Raw genomic sequence first — 17,962 nt, forward strand, 5'->3', positions numbered from 1 at the left:
GTAACTCCTTGTATCCAATGTTAGATGTGGCAAATGTTCCTTGAGTTTCCTGAAGTTGCTCATTTTTATCATGAAACAAGATTTGAAGGTGTTTATCCTTCCTTGCACACAGCAGGTTAACAGGTGTTCATGCTGATCACAGCTGGAAACAGACAGAGCATGTCCCATGCGTGACTCCAGAAGGCTAAGGAGAGTGTCCTACTTACACGGGAAGGCTTCATTCGACTGGGATTGGATCTCAACAGGCCCAAGGCACCTCAAAAGAAAAAAGCCACTTCTGTCACTTAAGAGCACAATTGCTTCACTCAACTTCAAAAGGGCACTCAAAATGCCAGGCTTTGAAAACACACAAGACACTGAAGGCGTAGAGAAAAGCCGGTGTGGCCTGCTCAAATGACACAAAAGAATTTGTGTCCACAAGTTTAAGGAAAATGAATTAAAGCGTAATCTTCAGATCAGGAACGGTAACTACTTAAAATGCCAAAAAGAAATACAATCCCAAATGAAAGGAACAAAAGGACAAACAGGCGCTGTGGTGAGGTGAGAGAAGAATGACTGTATTCAAATGAGGCTGCTGATCCAAGATCCTCAGCAGAGCACCCGGCCCTGGGTCTGAGCAAATGCTCCTGGCAGGTCGGGGGCAGGTCGGGTGCACGGTTATGCTGGACTTCTAACACTGTCCGTCAGGGTGCATACGGGAAAGCGTTGCTCTTTGACCCCGCTGCTCACTGTCCCAGGTGATAAGCCAGCAGGGCTGCCTTAAGCTAGCATCTTCATTACAGAGGGCAAACCACTCAAACCCCAAACTCCCACAGCTGGTCACTCAAGTCCTTTCTGGATAGAGAGAGGCTGCAATGTCTCAGTTCCCAAAGATGTTATATCACCATCCATGTGATTCTTTTTAAAAAGAGTACTACTGCCCTAGTTTGGCTCGGTGGATAGAGTGTCGACCCTAGAGTGAAGGGTCCCAGGTTCGATCCCAGTCAAGGGCACATGCCTGGGTTTCGGGCTCAATCCCCAGTGGGGGGCGTGCAGGAGGCAACCAATCAATGATTCTCTCTCATCATTGATGTTTCTATCTCTCTCTCCCTCTTCCTTCCTCTCTGAAATCACTAAAAATATATTTAAAAATAAAATAAATAAAATAAAAAGGGTAATACTTGGAGAACATAGCTATTCAATATTAAAGAAACCATGTCATCATATCGTGTAGAAAAATGGAGAACCCCTCCCAGAAAAAAAAGAGGAAAAAAAAGACTGACAAAGGGCTATGAAATAATTGTGAATTTTTAAGACATATGAATAAATATGTAACTAGCCTGAGAAAGAAGTTTACAAACTAAAGCGAGTACTTACATAAAAACAGGTATCCGCAGCAGCAGTCTTTTGCTTTTGAGGGACATGATTCCCTCCACTTTCACAAGCCTCTGGTTATAAATATATACTGGGCCCAGGGTTTGGGGTAAATGTAGATTTCAAAAGGGTCCATACGGGACTTTCACCAACTCTCAACTGATCTGTTCTTTGCAGTTCCATCTCCTCCTGTCTACCGAATCCTGAGGGCACCTTCCTCTCCTTGTGTATCCATCTAATTGTGTTTAACTGAAGGAACACAGTAAACTGAACCCATCCAGCAATGGGCCTGCTGTAAAACCCATTTTGAAAAAGCCACCTTGATGGTTTACAGATTCTGCAGTAATGGAGGTGAGGATAAGGAGCAGGTATATATATACTTTAAATACTTTTCTTGCTCTACATCTATTTGGCCTCAGGATGAAGACATATGGCCTTCTGGGTGTTGACTGCTCCTAATCTTCCAATCAGGAGGTTGGTGGGGGGGGGGGTGTTCATATTCAGATTTGCTCCCCACCTACCAGGGCCCAATATGTAATTCTGTATATTGAAAAAATTTTCAGTGAGCTGAAGTTTTGGAGAGGAAAAGAAAACATTTTTTAAAATATATTTTTTATTTATCTTTGAGAGGAAGGGAGAGGGAGAGATAGAGATAGAAACATCAATGATGAGAGAGAATCATTGATTGGCTGCCTCCTGCATGCCACCCACTGGGGATCAAGCCCGAAACTCAGACATGTGCCCTGACCGGAAATCGAACTGTGACTCAACCACTGCACCACACTGGCCAGGAAGAAAATCATTTTAAGTCAGGCCAAATCAAAAGCATATAATAAAGCATAAATGTCATTGAAATGAAATAACTGAAAATATTTTACTGGAGCACCAAAGTTCGAGTCTTAAACCCTTTTCTTGCCTATCTGTGGTGACCCTTTTAGGGACCTCATGGTCCTGGATCCCATAACGTGCTACTGACTTCCACGTGTATGTCTCCCGTCCACCTTCTCCCCTGACCTCTAGACTTGCATGTCATCAGCAGCTCAAACTTAAGGATCCCAAACTGAGCTGCTGAATCCCCTCCCAAACTTGTCCCCACCACACCCTTCTCTGCCAGTTAATGGCAGCGTCTTCCTTCCAGGTGCTCCGGCCAGAAACCCTGGCATCATTCTTTATGTTTCACTTTCTATCACACCATACACCCTAGCTGTCATTAAATCCTATACACTGAACTTTCAAAATAGTTCCTGAATCTGACCATTCCTCTCCACCTGTACAGCTGGACCCTGGCCCAAGCCGCTATCACCTGTGCTCTGAATTATTGCACCTGTCTAACTGGTCTTGTCCAGTCTTAGCTCATCGGCCACAAAGACCCTGTGAAAATGAAGGTCAGACCATGTCACTCCTCAGTCCAAAACCCTCTAATGCAGTGGTTCTCAACCTTCTTAACGCTGCGACCCTTTAATACAGTTCCTCATGTTGTGGTGACCCCAATTTCATTGTTACAAATTGAACATAATTAAAGCATAGTGATTAATCACAAAAACAATATGTAATTATATATGTGTTTTCCGATGGTCTTAGGCGACCCCTGTGAAAGGGGTCATTCGACCCCCAAAGGGGTCTTGACCCACAGGTTGAGAACCGCTGCGACTTCTCATTCCCTTAAGGCCAAAGTCAAAACCCAAATAACAGCCAATGTCCTTCCCACTCTGGTTCCAAGCAAACTCTCTGACCTCACTTCCAAGGGCATGACTGCCCCTCCCCAAACTCAGGTTCCCTCTGCCTCAGGGGCTGCTCCCTCTGCCTGGTTTCCATTCTCCCCAGTGTTCTTGACCCAAACATCCCCTTCTAGTAACACCTTCCCTGTATCCTCCCCCCTATCTGTATCAGTGTTCCGTTGCTGTGCAACAGACTGCCACAAACTCTGCAGCTTCAAATCACACCCATTCACAATCTCTCAGCTCCCATCAGGGGCCAGGCCCGGCTTAGCTGGGTGCTGGGCTCAAGGCCTCTCCAGGCTGCAATCAAGATGTTGTCTGGGCAGCCCTCCTTCAGGAAGCCCGAGCTCTTCTCTGAGAGCAGAATGCGGTCCCTTGAGGCTGGAGGGCTGAGTCCCAGTGTTCCTGCTGGTGTGAGAGGGGCACTGTCTCTCCTAGAGGCAGCTGGCAGTCCTGCTGTGGCCCTCTCACAGTTCCTTCCTCAAGGCCAGGGGGAGGACCTGCTGAGATGAAGCTAAATGTGTCATATAAGAGAACCTAAAATCATAGCAGTGATGTCATCGCCGGCACATGCTCTGAGTCCCCTCACCCAGGACAGGGACATCAGAGAACTCTGCCTGTCACCACAGCTCTATATGCCACCACGTCACTCCAGACACACATACATCTGTCCCCCATCCCTGCTGTCTTTTCCTCCATAGGACTTATCACTTGAAACAGCAACCATGTTTATCCTCCGTAGTTCTGCTTCATCTCACTGAAACATAAGCCTCGCCAGAGCAGAACTTTTTCAGGTTTTGTTTACAGCTCTCTCCCCAGCCAGTAGAAAAGCAATACCTGGCTCAGAGCAGGTTACCAATAAATATTTATTGGATGAATACATGACTTACTAAGTAGGTTTGCTTTAAGCACGTCAGCCTCTCCACATCCCCAATCCTGTGACCTCCTTCTTCTGTCGCTGTGTTGCAGCAGAACTGTTTAGTCACAAAAGATGAAGCTAAATGCTCTCTTTCCCATGGTAACAAAGCTATAGAGTTTTCATTTATTTATAGTTTTATCAGCCAACTGTGTGGTGAGAATTCCACATGGAGAATTTGTAAAACCAGCATTTTACCCTTATGTGAAAACAGATATGGTCACTGCCCACTTCCCAGGCTCATAGAAGTCTTCTATGTTGGTTTGTTTGTTTAATCTTAAAAATTCTTCAAGCAATGAAGGAAATAAGAAATAAAAGTCAAACTCCCTTGAATACCGACTCCAAAGAAACGAAGAATAGGTGACTGGGTCGGTGATTTAAGCAAAGGGACAAGTATGGTATTCAAAGCAATGAACATCCTATCACTAAAGTAATAAATGGTACAGATCCATTATCCACATCATTTAAAGGAATATTGGTTCTTGCAAGAGGCAGTGGAACAGGCAAAGCCAAATGCTATAAATGTGAAATATAACTCCATGTAAAACACACATTGGGTATCCATTTTACCCCATGTGCCTCTGGGAGTAACATTTTTAGGTGATAAAAAAAATGTACAGTACATGCACTTCAAACAATATTCATCAACCCAGCTGCAAATGCAAGTTCTATAAACACATGGCTGGTTTGCCTGCACGGAACTTAAAACCGCTGGTACACGGTTTCCTCTAACAGTAACCGAATGCTACTCAGGTGATCACAGGTCACCAAAGGTGGCCTGCTTTTCTCCTTCACCCAGTTGAAGCTTCCCCTCTCTTATTTATTTTGCTAGCTCCGTCACTATCAACATAATTCAAGGAACACAATCGATTTCTAATAAATGAGCATTCACTTCTGAATGCCTGGCTGGTTTCTGCCTCTGGCTTCTCCTCTAACCGTATATACAGTTTCTAGGTTAATCTGCCAAAAACAGTGATTCTGGCAAGTCACTCCTCCGGTCATGAACTCAGGGAGGCTCCCTATGGCCTCGTTTGTCAAGTTCATAGCTCTCCCTATGTCAAGTTCGTAACCTGGATTAAGCCCTTGACTCGGGTCACTTTGGTTTCTCTGTTAATTGCAAGACTGCACACTTGACTCCAGTCCTCATCTGGCCAGGCCCCTGGGTGACTGGCTGAAAGAATACAGATCAATGAATGAAAACCACAAACTCCAAACCTAAAGCCCTACTGACTGTAATAACATATATCTACACGAAGAACAGACTGCTTCTCTTTCCCTCAGAAATCAGTATGGTTAAGAGAGAACAAAGCCCATAAAGCATGGTCTTCAGCTTCTCAAAGTACAAAGTACTGTACGCCTGGAGGCAGATGTGGCATTTCCCCATCACCTTGACTGAGCTCTGTGTGGAAGCAGAATTCTAACAGGGTCCCCAGGAATTCCCAACCCCCTGGTGTGCACCCTGCCTTATCCCAGGACAGTAAATATAACAGACTTCAGTCGTGTGATTAATTGTGTTATATGGCGCATTAATCTTAAAATAGGGAGATTACCCTGAGGGGCCTGGTTTAATCTCCTGAATCCTTTAAAAGCAGAGACTTTTCTCTGGCTGGTCACAGAAGAGAAACCAGAGAAATGAGAAGTGTGGGGAATTTGATGAGGGATCCTGCCGTGATGCTGTGAGAAAGCCCGTGAGAAGGCCCAGGGCAAGGGCTTCTAGAAACATCTAGAAACTGATGCCAGCCCTTGGTCCATAGCCAGGAAACAGGGACCTCAGTCTTGCCAAAAACCTCAATGAGCTTAGAAAGAGATTTTCCCCAAAGCTCAACGGAGATACATAGTCTGGCCAACACCTTGAGTGTGAGGCCTGGAGCAGAGCATCCTAGCCACCTGTCACCTCCAGGACTGTGAGCTGAGAAATGGCCGTGGAATTCTGTGGAAGTTTGTCATGCAGCAATAGAAAACCTATATGCTTCCTTCTAAACCGGCAGTTCTCAACCTGTGGGTCGCGACCCCTTTGGGGGTCGCCTAAGACCATCGGAAAACACACATATAATTACATATTGTTTTTGTGATTAATCGCTACGCTTTAATTATGTTCAATATGTAACAATGAAATTGGGGGTCACCACAACATGTGGAACTGTATTAAGGGGTCGCGGCATTAGGAAGGTTGAGAACCACTGTCCCTAAACCAAGCCTCAGTCCATTCATATAAAAATAACATTATCCCAACAGGACCTTACGGCATTATCTACTGTGCTCACGAGCAGGAGTGGGCAACTAACAAGTGAAAAAGGAAGAAAAGCACAGGAGGCCTCCCAGGAAGTCTCTCTCCTCCCTACAACGTCATGAGATCTGCGAACAAGCAGAACATAAATATCTTTAATGACAGGGACTATTCTAAAGACCATCATGTGTAAGCAAGCAATATTTCTCAGAAATGTTAAAAATAGGAATCAGCCTTTCCAGGATAGTTTGCTAATGTTGACATCGATAACAGCAACATCAATATTACAATTTATTTAGGTTTCTATGACATGTATTAGGAAAAGTGTTCATCTTTTATTCATCAAAATAGTAATTGGTTATCTATCGCATAGAGTATCCTTTGTGTCTGCTTGTTGAGTAATCCCAGGGAATGCTAAGAAAAACATGCCATCTACATATTATTACAAGGAAAGTAAATATTAGAGGATATTGGCCTACTGCTTTTCTTAAGAGCAGACATTAATTGCTAAGATACAAATATTCTGCATCTCATTTTGCTTTTATAAGCAATCCTGCTATTATTTCAATTTATAGACACGTGTTTCATTTCCACTCCATGCCAGACCCTCTGCTAGGCACTAAAAACAGAAACACAAGTCAGTCCCTGTTCTGGCCTCATCCCACAGGGTCATTGAGAGGAACAAGCCAATTAAGAATCAAAATAAGCAATTTCAATCAGTACAGTATTAGTGGTATGTGTAATGAATAAGATGCAGTGGAGCCTAGGAATTTTAACATGTTTGGTGTGATGGTGCTGAATGATCAATTAAGAAAGTGTTTCTCTCCATCCGTCTCTCCATCCATCCATACATTCATCCAAGATTATTACAAGTTAAACAGAAACATCTGACCTAATTAAGGGAAGTTCTGACATTTATTGTGTCCCTAAGGACTATGATCAACTATATTCTTTTATTAAAGAAAACTAGTTTTCTTATGATATACTTCTATCCATAGTCTATTTACATATGAAAGGTGGCTGATAATCTTAATCCATCACAATTAAGTTTAAACATCTCTGATAGCCTAAGTACAACCAAAATTTGATCATTGGTAGATACATTATTGTGTCCCCTAACTTCTAAAATTCCCCAAATAGAAAGCTATATTTAAACCAGACTGATTCCCACAAACATTATAGAGCATATGAAAGTTGGGACCTAAATCAAACACTAAACCTTTCATTCCTGACCCAGCAATATAAAATAACAATAAGTGTATTCTTGGGGAGATTCTTGGTTAAAATAGAAAATACTGCATCTTACAGTTTAAGTGTGTGCGCGCACATACACACACACATACACGCGCACGCACACACACACACCAATACACACACACACAGTATCTATCATACCAGTCCTGCTGGGAGGGAGTGAAAATCAAATATTAATCCCTATCACTCTACAATGGCTTTTTCTTAAGTGAGAAAATTCCCCATGATAAAGGTTATTTGGAATTTATTTTAAAAGAATAAACTGTGGCTTCTCACACAAGCCATTTAAAAATTCCACCACTAAAATTATTCTTAATAAAAATGTCCTAAACTTAGTCACCGGAGGTTTGATATTTGCTGTGTGCTAGACGAAGTCAGGGATGCAAAACATAGTACTTGGCACATAATGAACGTATTGATTAAATGCAGTGAAATGGACAAGACCTGGCCCAAGCCCTTAAGTAGTTTTCATATCAGCTGTAGAGATCTGGCTCATAAACACAAAAAATTAAAAAGCAATAATATGAACCAATAACAAAACACCACTGAGAATTGTACACTTAGAAATTATTAAGATAGTAAATTTTATATTACAGGTTTGGTGTTTTTTTTTTTTTTTTTTTTACCACCATTAAGAATAAAACAATAAAAATAATCCTCATTCATAATTTAAAACTGTGAGATCTTAAAGCAACACTGTATATTTGAGTTAGAGCTTTGCTTTTAAGAGACACGAGGTGACACTTCTATTTTCCTGACTATGGTTCATTTTCTTTTTTTCAATATACTTTTATTGATTTCAGAGAGAGGAAGAGAGAGGGAGAGACAGATAGAAACATCAATGATGAGAGAGAATCATTGATCAGCTGACTCCTGCATGCTTCCTTCTGGGGATCGAGCCTGCTACCTGGGCATGTGCCCCGATCTAGAATCGAACTGTGACCTCTTGGTTCATAGGTTGATGCTCAATCACTGAGCCACACCTGATGGGCAATGGTCCATTTTTAAGAGAGAGGAGGACAGCCTACCTTCTTCAAAATGAACAGAGAGCAGGAGAGCTTCGCAATGTGCAGACCCTGCACAGCGGCAACCATCCTGCAGAGGCATGAAGCAACACAAGATGGGCAGTAGCTGAACACATCCAATAGGTGATGCCCTGCTGAGGGCTTTGTCCACCTGGCAACTGGGTCCCCAGGGCTGCGCTGCTTGACATTGCACCGGGAACTCAGAAGAGCCAAGTGGAGCACACCCTTTAATTAGTAACGGGGTCTCTTCAGTTCATGAATATCAAATTTTAGTAACTTTAACTTAATAACTAATGAATAACCATTTATTCCCACATAAAAACAAAAGTCTAAAGACTAAGCAGCCCCTTTGCTGGCACTGGTCTACAGGCTTGTTAGGAATCATCTCATTTAATTATCACTAGAACCTCATGAAGCGGGTACCAGGAGACCATCAATATAAGAATGATAAGAGAATGAGGCCAGAACAGAACAGTACAGGGTTGAGGTGAGGATTAAGTGACAGAAATATGCTGTGCTCATTAGCATTTTGCGAGGCACAGAGCACATGGTCAGGCAGTGGCAGGTAATACCATTACTTGTCTAAGGGAAGAAAAGGGGGTGGGGACTTTAAGTAATGGTGTGAGCAAAGGAAAAGAACGGGGTTTTCAGAAGGCATCCAAGATCTCCAGCAGAACAATATAGCTGAGAAGAGAGGTTCCAAGGAGAACAGTAATGGCTGGAAAGGTCATTCGAACTTGACTGTGGAAGAAGGTGAGCACCTTCCACATCTGGGCCCTTTACCTACCCCCCACCACCAATCTCGGGAGTAGGTAAAAGGATTTTAAGAGTCAAGGGATCATGAAGAGAATATTTCATCAAGATTCACTGATAGGCAACATTTAGGGTGGACTGAAAAGGGAATACCCGAAGAACAGAGTAACCAATCAGAGGTGGCTTCAGCAACACTGTGATGAAAGAAGATGGGGAGGTCACTTGGAACGTAGGAAGGGCAGGAAAGGGCAAATATGAGAGTCAAAGACCAAACATACTTAATGAGTGAATGCCCAGACTTCAGGTGATTCTCCAAGGCTTTCCAAAGACAGTTTCTTAGCAATGGAAGCTCAGTGGTTCTCCGGAGAAAGGCCAGGAGAGAGGCCGCTTTAGCAGGAACACCCGGAGACCTGTTTGTGACACGGTGGGTTTGAGTTCGGAGTGGAATATCAGGTAAGTGGACCTAGCGCGGCATAAATGTTGAGATAATCGATGGTGAAACACAGCTGGTACCAGGTGTGAGGACGAGGTGGAGGGTGATGTTCCCTGGTGAAGGATGACCAAATGGCCAAGCCTGAGCCTAGCGGATGCTCAGACTGAGCTCATAGGAAGTGGGTCAGCAAGGAGAGCAGGGAGGGGAGATGACAGACTCTGACCTAGGAGGACAACAGAAAACAGAGCAAATCACAAGGTGCTGAGGTCAGGCAAGAAGGAATGAAAGTGTTCCTAATAGATAAGCCAGGATCAAGATCCTAGAGAAAGTACAGCAAAGAGAGAGAGCCCAGGGAGGGCAGAGGGGGATGGAAGGACAAGGATGACCACAGACAGGATAGCAGAACACATCCATGTGAGGTGGGAGGCAAGGAAGGAAAACTCCCACTAGGGGAGCGAGAGTGTCAGGGCTCAGCCGAGTCAGGAGAACAATGGTGAATCAATATTAATATTCCTTTTAAAATACAAAATATGCAGCAGCACCAAAATATCTCCCACCAAACCTGCACTAAAGGAACATTCAAATGCTTCTATTTTTATCCTCAAAATATGAATAGATAATTTTCCTAAAAAGAACTTGCAGGTGCTTCGAAAGGGACTAAGGTAGAGAAAAACCACTGCAAAAATATGTTTGCTAAGCACTTCACTGCTGAGTGACTGTGATAATGAACTATGCTTAAGCCTTCTAGAGTTTCAGGCTGAGTTTAAGGATTATTAAGCAAGTATTTAAAATCAACACTGAATTTCAACAATATCCTAGAGAATGTGAATCCATTAAGCTTTTATGCTAATAACCATTCTGGAGAAGTTGAGAGTTAAAAGAAACTAAAGTTTAAATTAAGTCCTATTTTGACATTAAACAATTCCCCCCAAAAATTCTCAAGTTGGTCACCAAGCACACTAACCTCTTACTTGAAGAGGCTATTTTTAAATACACTAAAATCTCAATAATCATTATACACATTAAGTAGCCTCTCAAGTTTTACAAGAGACAGTCATTTACCAAAACAAGTATAAACTGTACAAAGACAGAATCCCTCTACTACTGTCTGATAGGAAATTACCCCTTCAAACACTTACAAGTATCACTGCTTGATTAATATCGGTTTAAAAAGAAGAAAGAGAGAGAAAGCAGAAGATGCCAACGGTTAATTATAATCTCTGAGTTGACCTTGCCCCTGGTCAACTGCTGTGCCTCAGTGCCCAGAACCACAGCCCAGGCTCAGTGGCCTCTGGGGGTGACACCAAGGAGATGGGAGGAGGAAACAAAAATGACAGCTTCCAGGGACACCCCAGATACACCTAGAGTTTATGAACACACTCCTAGTCCTCAAACTTCACTACAGGCTTCCTACCCAAACACAGCCGTGATGCCAGACACTTCCCCTACAGGTAGGCTGGGACTCTTGGACTAAGGCGTAAGAATCATTTCACCATTAAAAGTCCTGCTGATTGCTCTTGTCACTGCTTCCAAAACAGCTAGGGTATCTCATTCTTCTTGTATAGTCGTCACTGTTTTCATAAGAAAGAAATCTACTGAGTTTCCATTTTCCACCTAATTAGGTTCACTCCTGGAATACCATTTCAGTATGGTTTGTAAATGCTCCCTACCATCACTGATATTTTCTCTTCATAACTCTTCCATCCAACTTCTTCTGCTTTGCAAGTGTATTAACACTATGGCTGTCAGCAACATCAGCCCTATAAATCTGTTACACACACACACACACACACACACACACACACTTCAATCATACTTATAACCCTGTGTATTTTAAAGTAATTTCTCTCTAGCATTTGTAAAACCACCAAGCACTGCATATTCAATTGGACCATGATCAATCAGTAAATCAGGACCTCCCCGCACATGATCATTTGGCAGAATAGTTACCGTATAGAGTAAGACTACAGACATAGTATTTAAAACTGCACTACTAATGGATGCCGAACTTGGCATCAATCACTCTTCTTAAAACAGTGAATATGGGCCGGTGATACAAGCTGAAGGTCAGAATGTTGGGAACACACACCTGTGTGTTCATCCATAGTAAGATGTGTACATGGAGTTCCTTCTCTGAAAACCTGCTCTAAGGGGATTCTCAAAGATGAATCAGCAAGGAAGAAATTGTACTATGGCATTCTGGTTATCTCAGATTTGTTAATGGGTGACTATGTGCTTTTTTAGGATTCTTGATATACATAGTACTAGAGGCCCGGTGCACAAAAATTTGTGCACTCGGGGGGGGAGGGGGGGTCCCTCAGCCCGGCCTATGCCCTCTCGAAGTCTGGGACCCCTCGGGAGATAACGACCTGCTGGCTTAGGCCTGCTCTCGGTGGCAGAGGGCAGGCCCAATCCCTAAGTGCAGCCCCTGGTCGGGCTCAGAGCAGGGCTGATTGGGGAGTTGGGGCGCCGCCCCGTCATGCACAGAGCAGGGCAGATTGGGAGGTTGTGATGCCACCCTCAGTCACGCTCAGGGTAGGGCTGATTGGGGGGTTGGGGCACCGCCCCCTGTCACACTTAAGGCAGGGTCGATGGGGAGGTTGTGGTGCCACCCCCTGTCACGCACAGAGCAGGGCCAATCAGGAGGTTGGGGCGCTGCCCCCTGTCACTCACAGAGCAGGGCCCATCACGGGGTTGTGGAACTCCCCCCTGTCACTCACAGAGCAGGGCCCATCAGGGGGTTGGGGAGCTCCTCCCTGTCACGCACAGAGTAGGGCCAATAGGGGAGTTGGGGCACCGCCCCCTGTCACACACAGAGCAGGGCGGATCAGGGGGTTTGGGCGCCACCACTGTCACACTCAGGGCAGGGCCGATGGGGAGGTTATGGCTCTACCCTGTCACACACAGAGCAGGGCCCGTGGAGGGGGGGGGCAGGTTTGGGCGCCGCACCCTGTCACACACAGAGCAGGGCCGATCAGGAGGTTGGGGCTCCACCCCCTGTCACACACAGAGCCGCAGGGCGATCAGGGGGTTTGGGCGCTGCCCCCTGTCACGCTGATCTGGTGCCAGGAGGCCTCACTGCTCCGCTGATCCCAGTGCTGGGAGGCATATTACCCTTTTACTATATAGGATAGAGGCCTGGGGGCTGGCTGGTTTTCCCTGAAGGGTGTCCTGGATCAGGGTGGGGGTCCCCACTGGGGTGCCTGGCCAGCCTGGATGAGGAGATGATGGCTGTTTGCATCTGGTCACACACCCTTCAGGGTGGGGGTCCCCACTGGGGTGCCTGGTCAGTCTGGGTGAGGGGCTGAGGGCTGCTTTCAGGCTGGCGGTTTTGACTGCTTTCAGGCTGGCGGGAAGCTCCCAACCACTCCTTTTTTTCTTTTTTTTTTTCTTCTGGGCCAGCTTTAGCTCTGGCTCTAGCTCTGAGGCTTCCGCTGCTGGTTTGTTTGCCGTTCTATAATCGAAACAATGTATAACTTCAGCTCTGAGATCCCAGCCGGCTATATTTGTTAGAATGTTTCAAACTGCCAGCTCAGAGGCCTGCAAGTCAGGCGGGGAACGTTGCAGTCTGCAGTCACTGGAGCAAGGAAGCCTCCCTGCTCACTTCAGTGCATGGCTGCCTGCCGCCATCTTGGCTGACAGTTAATTTGCATAAGGATACGCTGATTAGCCAATCAGAAGGGTAGCGGTCGTACGCCAATTACCATGTTTCTCTTTTATTAGTGTAGATAACAGAAAGAATACCATACATGGAATTACAAGGCTTCAGTTTATATCTAACAGTTAATGCCTGGGCTCTTATAATCTCTATGTGACTCAGTTTCCTCATCTATGAAATGGGCACTCTTTAGAATGACCATAAAATGTACAAATAATTTCTGAGAATCTAAAAGTCCTAGAACACTGAATTATTAAGATTTTATTTGAAAGCCTATAGTTGTGTATTAATATACAATAAGGATTAGTTCTGACAATTAATTGAATAAAATATGAAAATTCAATTACAGCTAACCCGATAATGTTAACTTGATTATTACCTCACTCAAGGAGTATCACTTTTTATTTTTCTTATGTTAATAAAGTGCTCTTACCTGAAAGAAGGAAAAATTCACCTTAAAGGAATGTCTGCCTTTTGGTGTTACAATCTTAAGATGAAAATACTCCTTGGTGTGTGCCCCCCGCTGCAATGGTTTGCATAGGTGGCCACTGAAGTTTAATCACTAAATAAAACTTGAATGACTGTGATCACCTAACGGACATGGCCATCAGATGGAAGGAACTTGGGCTGAGTGTCAGAGCGGCACAGTACAAAATGGGCCCGTTGCATTACAAGGCGCCACGTAAAGTAAAGCTGTTCATGGAGACATGCAAGACCTATGCCTCCTGAGTAAAGAGTGTGCACAGTCAGAGCAGTCAACAGTTCAATTCTTTCACTTAGAGCAGCGGTTCTCAACCTGTGAGTTGCGACCCCTTTGGGGGTCGAACGACCCTTTCACAGGGGTCGCCTAAGACCACTGGAAAACACATATATAATTACATATTGTTTTTGTGATTAATCACTATGCTTTAATTATGTTCAATTTGTAACAATGAAATTGGGGGTCACCACAACACGAGGAACTGTATTAAAGGGTTGCGGCATTAGGAAGGTTGAGAACCACTGACTTAGAGACGATGGAGCACGCACTGGGACTCACCCTGCTCTGGGCCCTGGGGAGAGAGCAGTCAACAGACAGACCCAACTTCCTACCCTCATAGAGCCCACTGCATCCCTCTACTAGTCAACCTTCCAACTGAAGAGCAACACAGCAGCAAGGGAAAAAGTGACTACGCTGTCAGGGACAGGGGGCGCCACTGTGCAGCGTCATCACTGTGCAGCCGTTAAGAGAATGCAATGCTGGCAGGCTCTGAGCCCCACAACATGAGGACCCAGGGCTCCGCCTGCTCCTATCACCAACGTGGCAGCGGCCATGCCAATGGAACAGGCCTTCCTCATACCCACTTACTGTCAGGTTGCAACGAATTTCACTTCACTCATTTTTAAAATAACTTTAACAGGCAATTAAGCTTCACTTCTAAATAATTAAAGCCGCTTTTAAAAAAAGCTTTTTATTTTAGCCAATTAACTCATTATTTTTTAAAAACTAAGTAGTATAAATGTTATATAACTTACTTTATATTGAACATATTTAATGATAAAACAGTTTGAGGGCTTTGCTTCAATTCATCCACACAGTATTTTGTCCTTGTCTCATGAGAACTTCCAAGCGCTGCCTGATTTTAACCTACAACTGTATCCAGGAATCCCTAAAATCCCTAAGATGGGTGAGTTTTGTTGGCTTGAAGCTAAGTGACAGCTGAAATACTTAACATTGTCTTTTATTTTATTGGATGATGTCCATAATTTGCAAAATTGCTAGCCTGATTATTTTTGTAAGTGCAATAGCCACCATCTGGTCAACTAATGCCCATCTAAATTGGGAATTGGTTCAGGTACTTACTTTGATTCCTGTTAGAACCCTAATAGTTTCTTTATGTGCCTGGTATCTGCTGCTTTCAAATGGACATTTTTAGCACATGAAGTTACTGAAAGGTCCCTCTAATGCACTAAGGCGAGCTCATAAAGAACCCATGAACCATTATCAGAGGTACAGTATAAGAATTTCCCGTATGTTCATGAAAGTTTTCTACATAAGGCTGCCCGTCAGCTTATGAAGGGCCTGGCACACAACTGTCCAGGCTGCATACTACACAATCTTGGAGATGTCATCATCGCCATGGTGGCCTATGTGAGTGGCCACGGTGCCTCTGAGCATTCAGATGTGTGGGTATGAGCCCACGCTGCTACAGAAAGTAATGCCCAAGTAACACAGACAAGTGTTTCGTGCAGGCCCTCCAAACCATGCAAGTACCAGAGAAACAGCAGCCAGAGCCACTGGTTCAAACAGCTTCCATAAAAGGGTCCATGCACATTCACACATCAAACCAAATACAAAGGAATTAGGAAACGTAATATAAATTTCTCAGAGGGGCAGTACAGCACAGCAGTTAAGAGAAGGGCATTCCACAGCCGATCTCATTGAGTTCAAATGCTATTCAAATCCTAGTGTGACTCTGGACAAGCTATTTCACTCCTCTATGCCTCAGTTTCTTCGTCTATAAACTGGGGATAACAGCAGAACCTAACCCAGAGCTGTCATGAGGATGAAATGAGGTAATGTAGTTAGAACAGTGCCTGCCAACAGTAAACACCATGGAAGTGTTCAGATTTGGAATTAGAAAATCAAAGAGATTAAATAACTCCTCATGGGCTTAAGAATTAGCCAGTGATTCATTTCAGAATGAAAATTAAAGTTCTTGACTTACAAGAAAGTTTTCATTAGGCTATACTGCTTTGCACGGCAACTTTCTGACAAAAGTAAAACCCATGACTTGCAGTAATACTCCTAAAAAGCAAACACCCCGGCATCTGAGTGCTTTGACTACTGACACAGGTCGTCCCAAACGGGCCACCTGGCTTGATGCACGTGGCACTCGGAACCCATGGGCTGCCAGTACCTGGGCTGACATTTACCAGCTGCCTGTCCTCCTGGGGGAGGCACACACCCCGTGGACAAACAACTCTAGTTGACATAACCGGCCGTCAATAAGACTTCAAAATTCTAGGAGGGAATCAATGTCGATGTCTCTTGGGTCTCGCCCTGGTGAGGTGTCTACTGCTTTTCTTCATGTTCTCTAAATACCAGCCAACCCCTCATGCATTACACGTGCACCTTGGAAAATCATCTCATTCATTTCAGCACAAACAGCGCCGGCTCCTGGTGCCCGAGGGAGAAGTACGTGTGATGAAGATGAACATGTCGTGCAAAGTCTCCGGGGCTGAAAGGAACAAGTCCGGTTTCCGCACTGTGAAGTGGGACGGCTAGAAGTCAGAAACAGTCCTGGCATGTTCGCGAGCGATGCTTTTGATCTATTTCAATTCTCATACAAGGATCCGGGGAGGGGAGATTTGATAACTGGTTTTGACAAAGATTCTAGCTTTCAGATAGTGGCAAACAAAATACACACAGGAAACAAGTCCTCTGTTGGCACCTTTGTCTGATGTCTGAGAAAAGCACGCAGCCCTGCCCCAGCAAACCCTGGCACACAGGGCACACTCTATCCAGCTGAACCAAAACAGCCCAGAGGAGCCCTTCCAGGTTCTTCAGGGGCGGTGTTAGCATCGCCTAACTAGTTCCCCTGCCTCAAGATGTGAGATGGGGAGATACTACAGGGAAAAATTAAAATTTGTACTGCAAAAATTCCAGGTAAACTAGAAATCTGAATAAATTAGGAATATACTGTGCAAAACAATCTGTATAAAAAGCAGCCAAAATCCCAATGGGTCATACAGTGTCATCTCTGAATAACATTAACATTTTACCCACGATCCTCATTACTATTGAATTTAACCAGAAAAATCAGGAAAAAGCACCCAAACCTTGTTCCTCAACAGCTCAATGAAAATGCATGTGTTCTATTTTTAAATCAATTAACATCTGTGATTTTAAAATGTCTTCATCATAAATGCAATTCGTGTAACATCCTGGATCAACTATAGAAAATGGTGTCTAAAAAGAAAAAGTAACATTATTTTCGGTCCAGTGTTACTTGTTTTAACTTACTGGCTTGATCATAGTAGTCAAACCAAACATTGTATGGCTTATGGAACAGAAAAACCAGAAGCTATTTCTCTTCCTGGTAAAGAAGAGGAAACTACAGTTTGGAGAGTTTATGCAGCTTATCTGAAGCCAAATCTGACTTGGTACTGAAGCTAGACCCCGGCTTCTTTCATACAAAAAAAGACCTGGGTACTAGAAAACAAGTTCTATTCCTCGTGCTGCTTCCTGACTTAAAGCCAAAATTCACTCTAGGATGACAGAGTCCTAGAGCTGAAAGTGGGAGAGTGGTGATACACACACTCCTCAGGGAACTCCTCACTTACCAGATGGTTCACGCCAGGAAGTGTTGTTGACCCGAAGTTCTTCCTTCACCAATCGCTATAGCACAAAACTAATACCACATGTTTGTGACAGTTGGCGATCACTATGGTGGGTGAATTTCACCTTCCAAGGTTATGTGCTCACTTTCCCTACCTGGCAACAAGACCCCTCAGCTTCAGATACACCTGCTGTGATTCCCTCTGGCTGTGTCTTCCCCCAAATATGCAGAAGCTATAGAATAATAACAAATCAAGATGAAAGAATATCTTCTAAAGTGTTGACTGAAATACCACAACCAATT

The 17,962-nt window shown here is 44.1% G+C and overlaps 1 protein-coding gene across 3 annotated transcripts in view; it reads right to left on the reverse strand.

Moving 5' to 3' along the window:
• FAM110B (family with sequence similarity 110 member B) overlaps positions 1–17,962 on the reverse strand; it is a 124,036-nt gene that overhangs the window by 77,155 nt on the left and 28,919 nt on the right. The window contains exon 3 of one of the 3 annotated variants that reach the window (XM_070392202.1): positions 207–256. The exons of the other annotated variants lie outside the window; for them this stretch is intronic. The gene's annotated coding sequence lies outside the window, so the exon portion shown is untranslated. The remainder of the gene's footprint in view (positions 1–206; positions 257–17,962) is intronic. 3 annotated transcript variants of the gene reach the window in all.

This window comes from Myotis yumanensis, unplaced genomic scaffold (assembly GCF_028538775.1).
Source record: "Myotis yumanensis isolate MYYU_CA2020_CCGP unplaced genomic scaffold, mMyoYum1.0.hap1 SCAF_15, whole genome shotgun sequence".
Lineage (NCBI taxonomy): Eukaryota > Metazoa > Chordata > Mammalia > Chiroptera > Vespertilionidae > Myotis > Myotis yumanensis.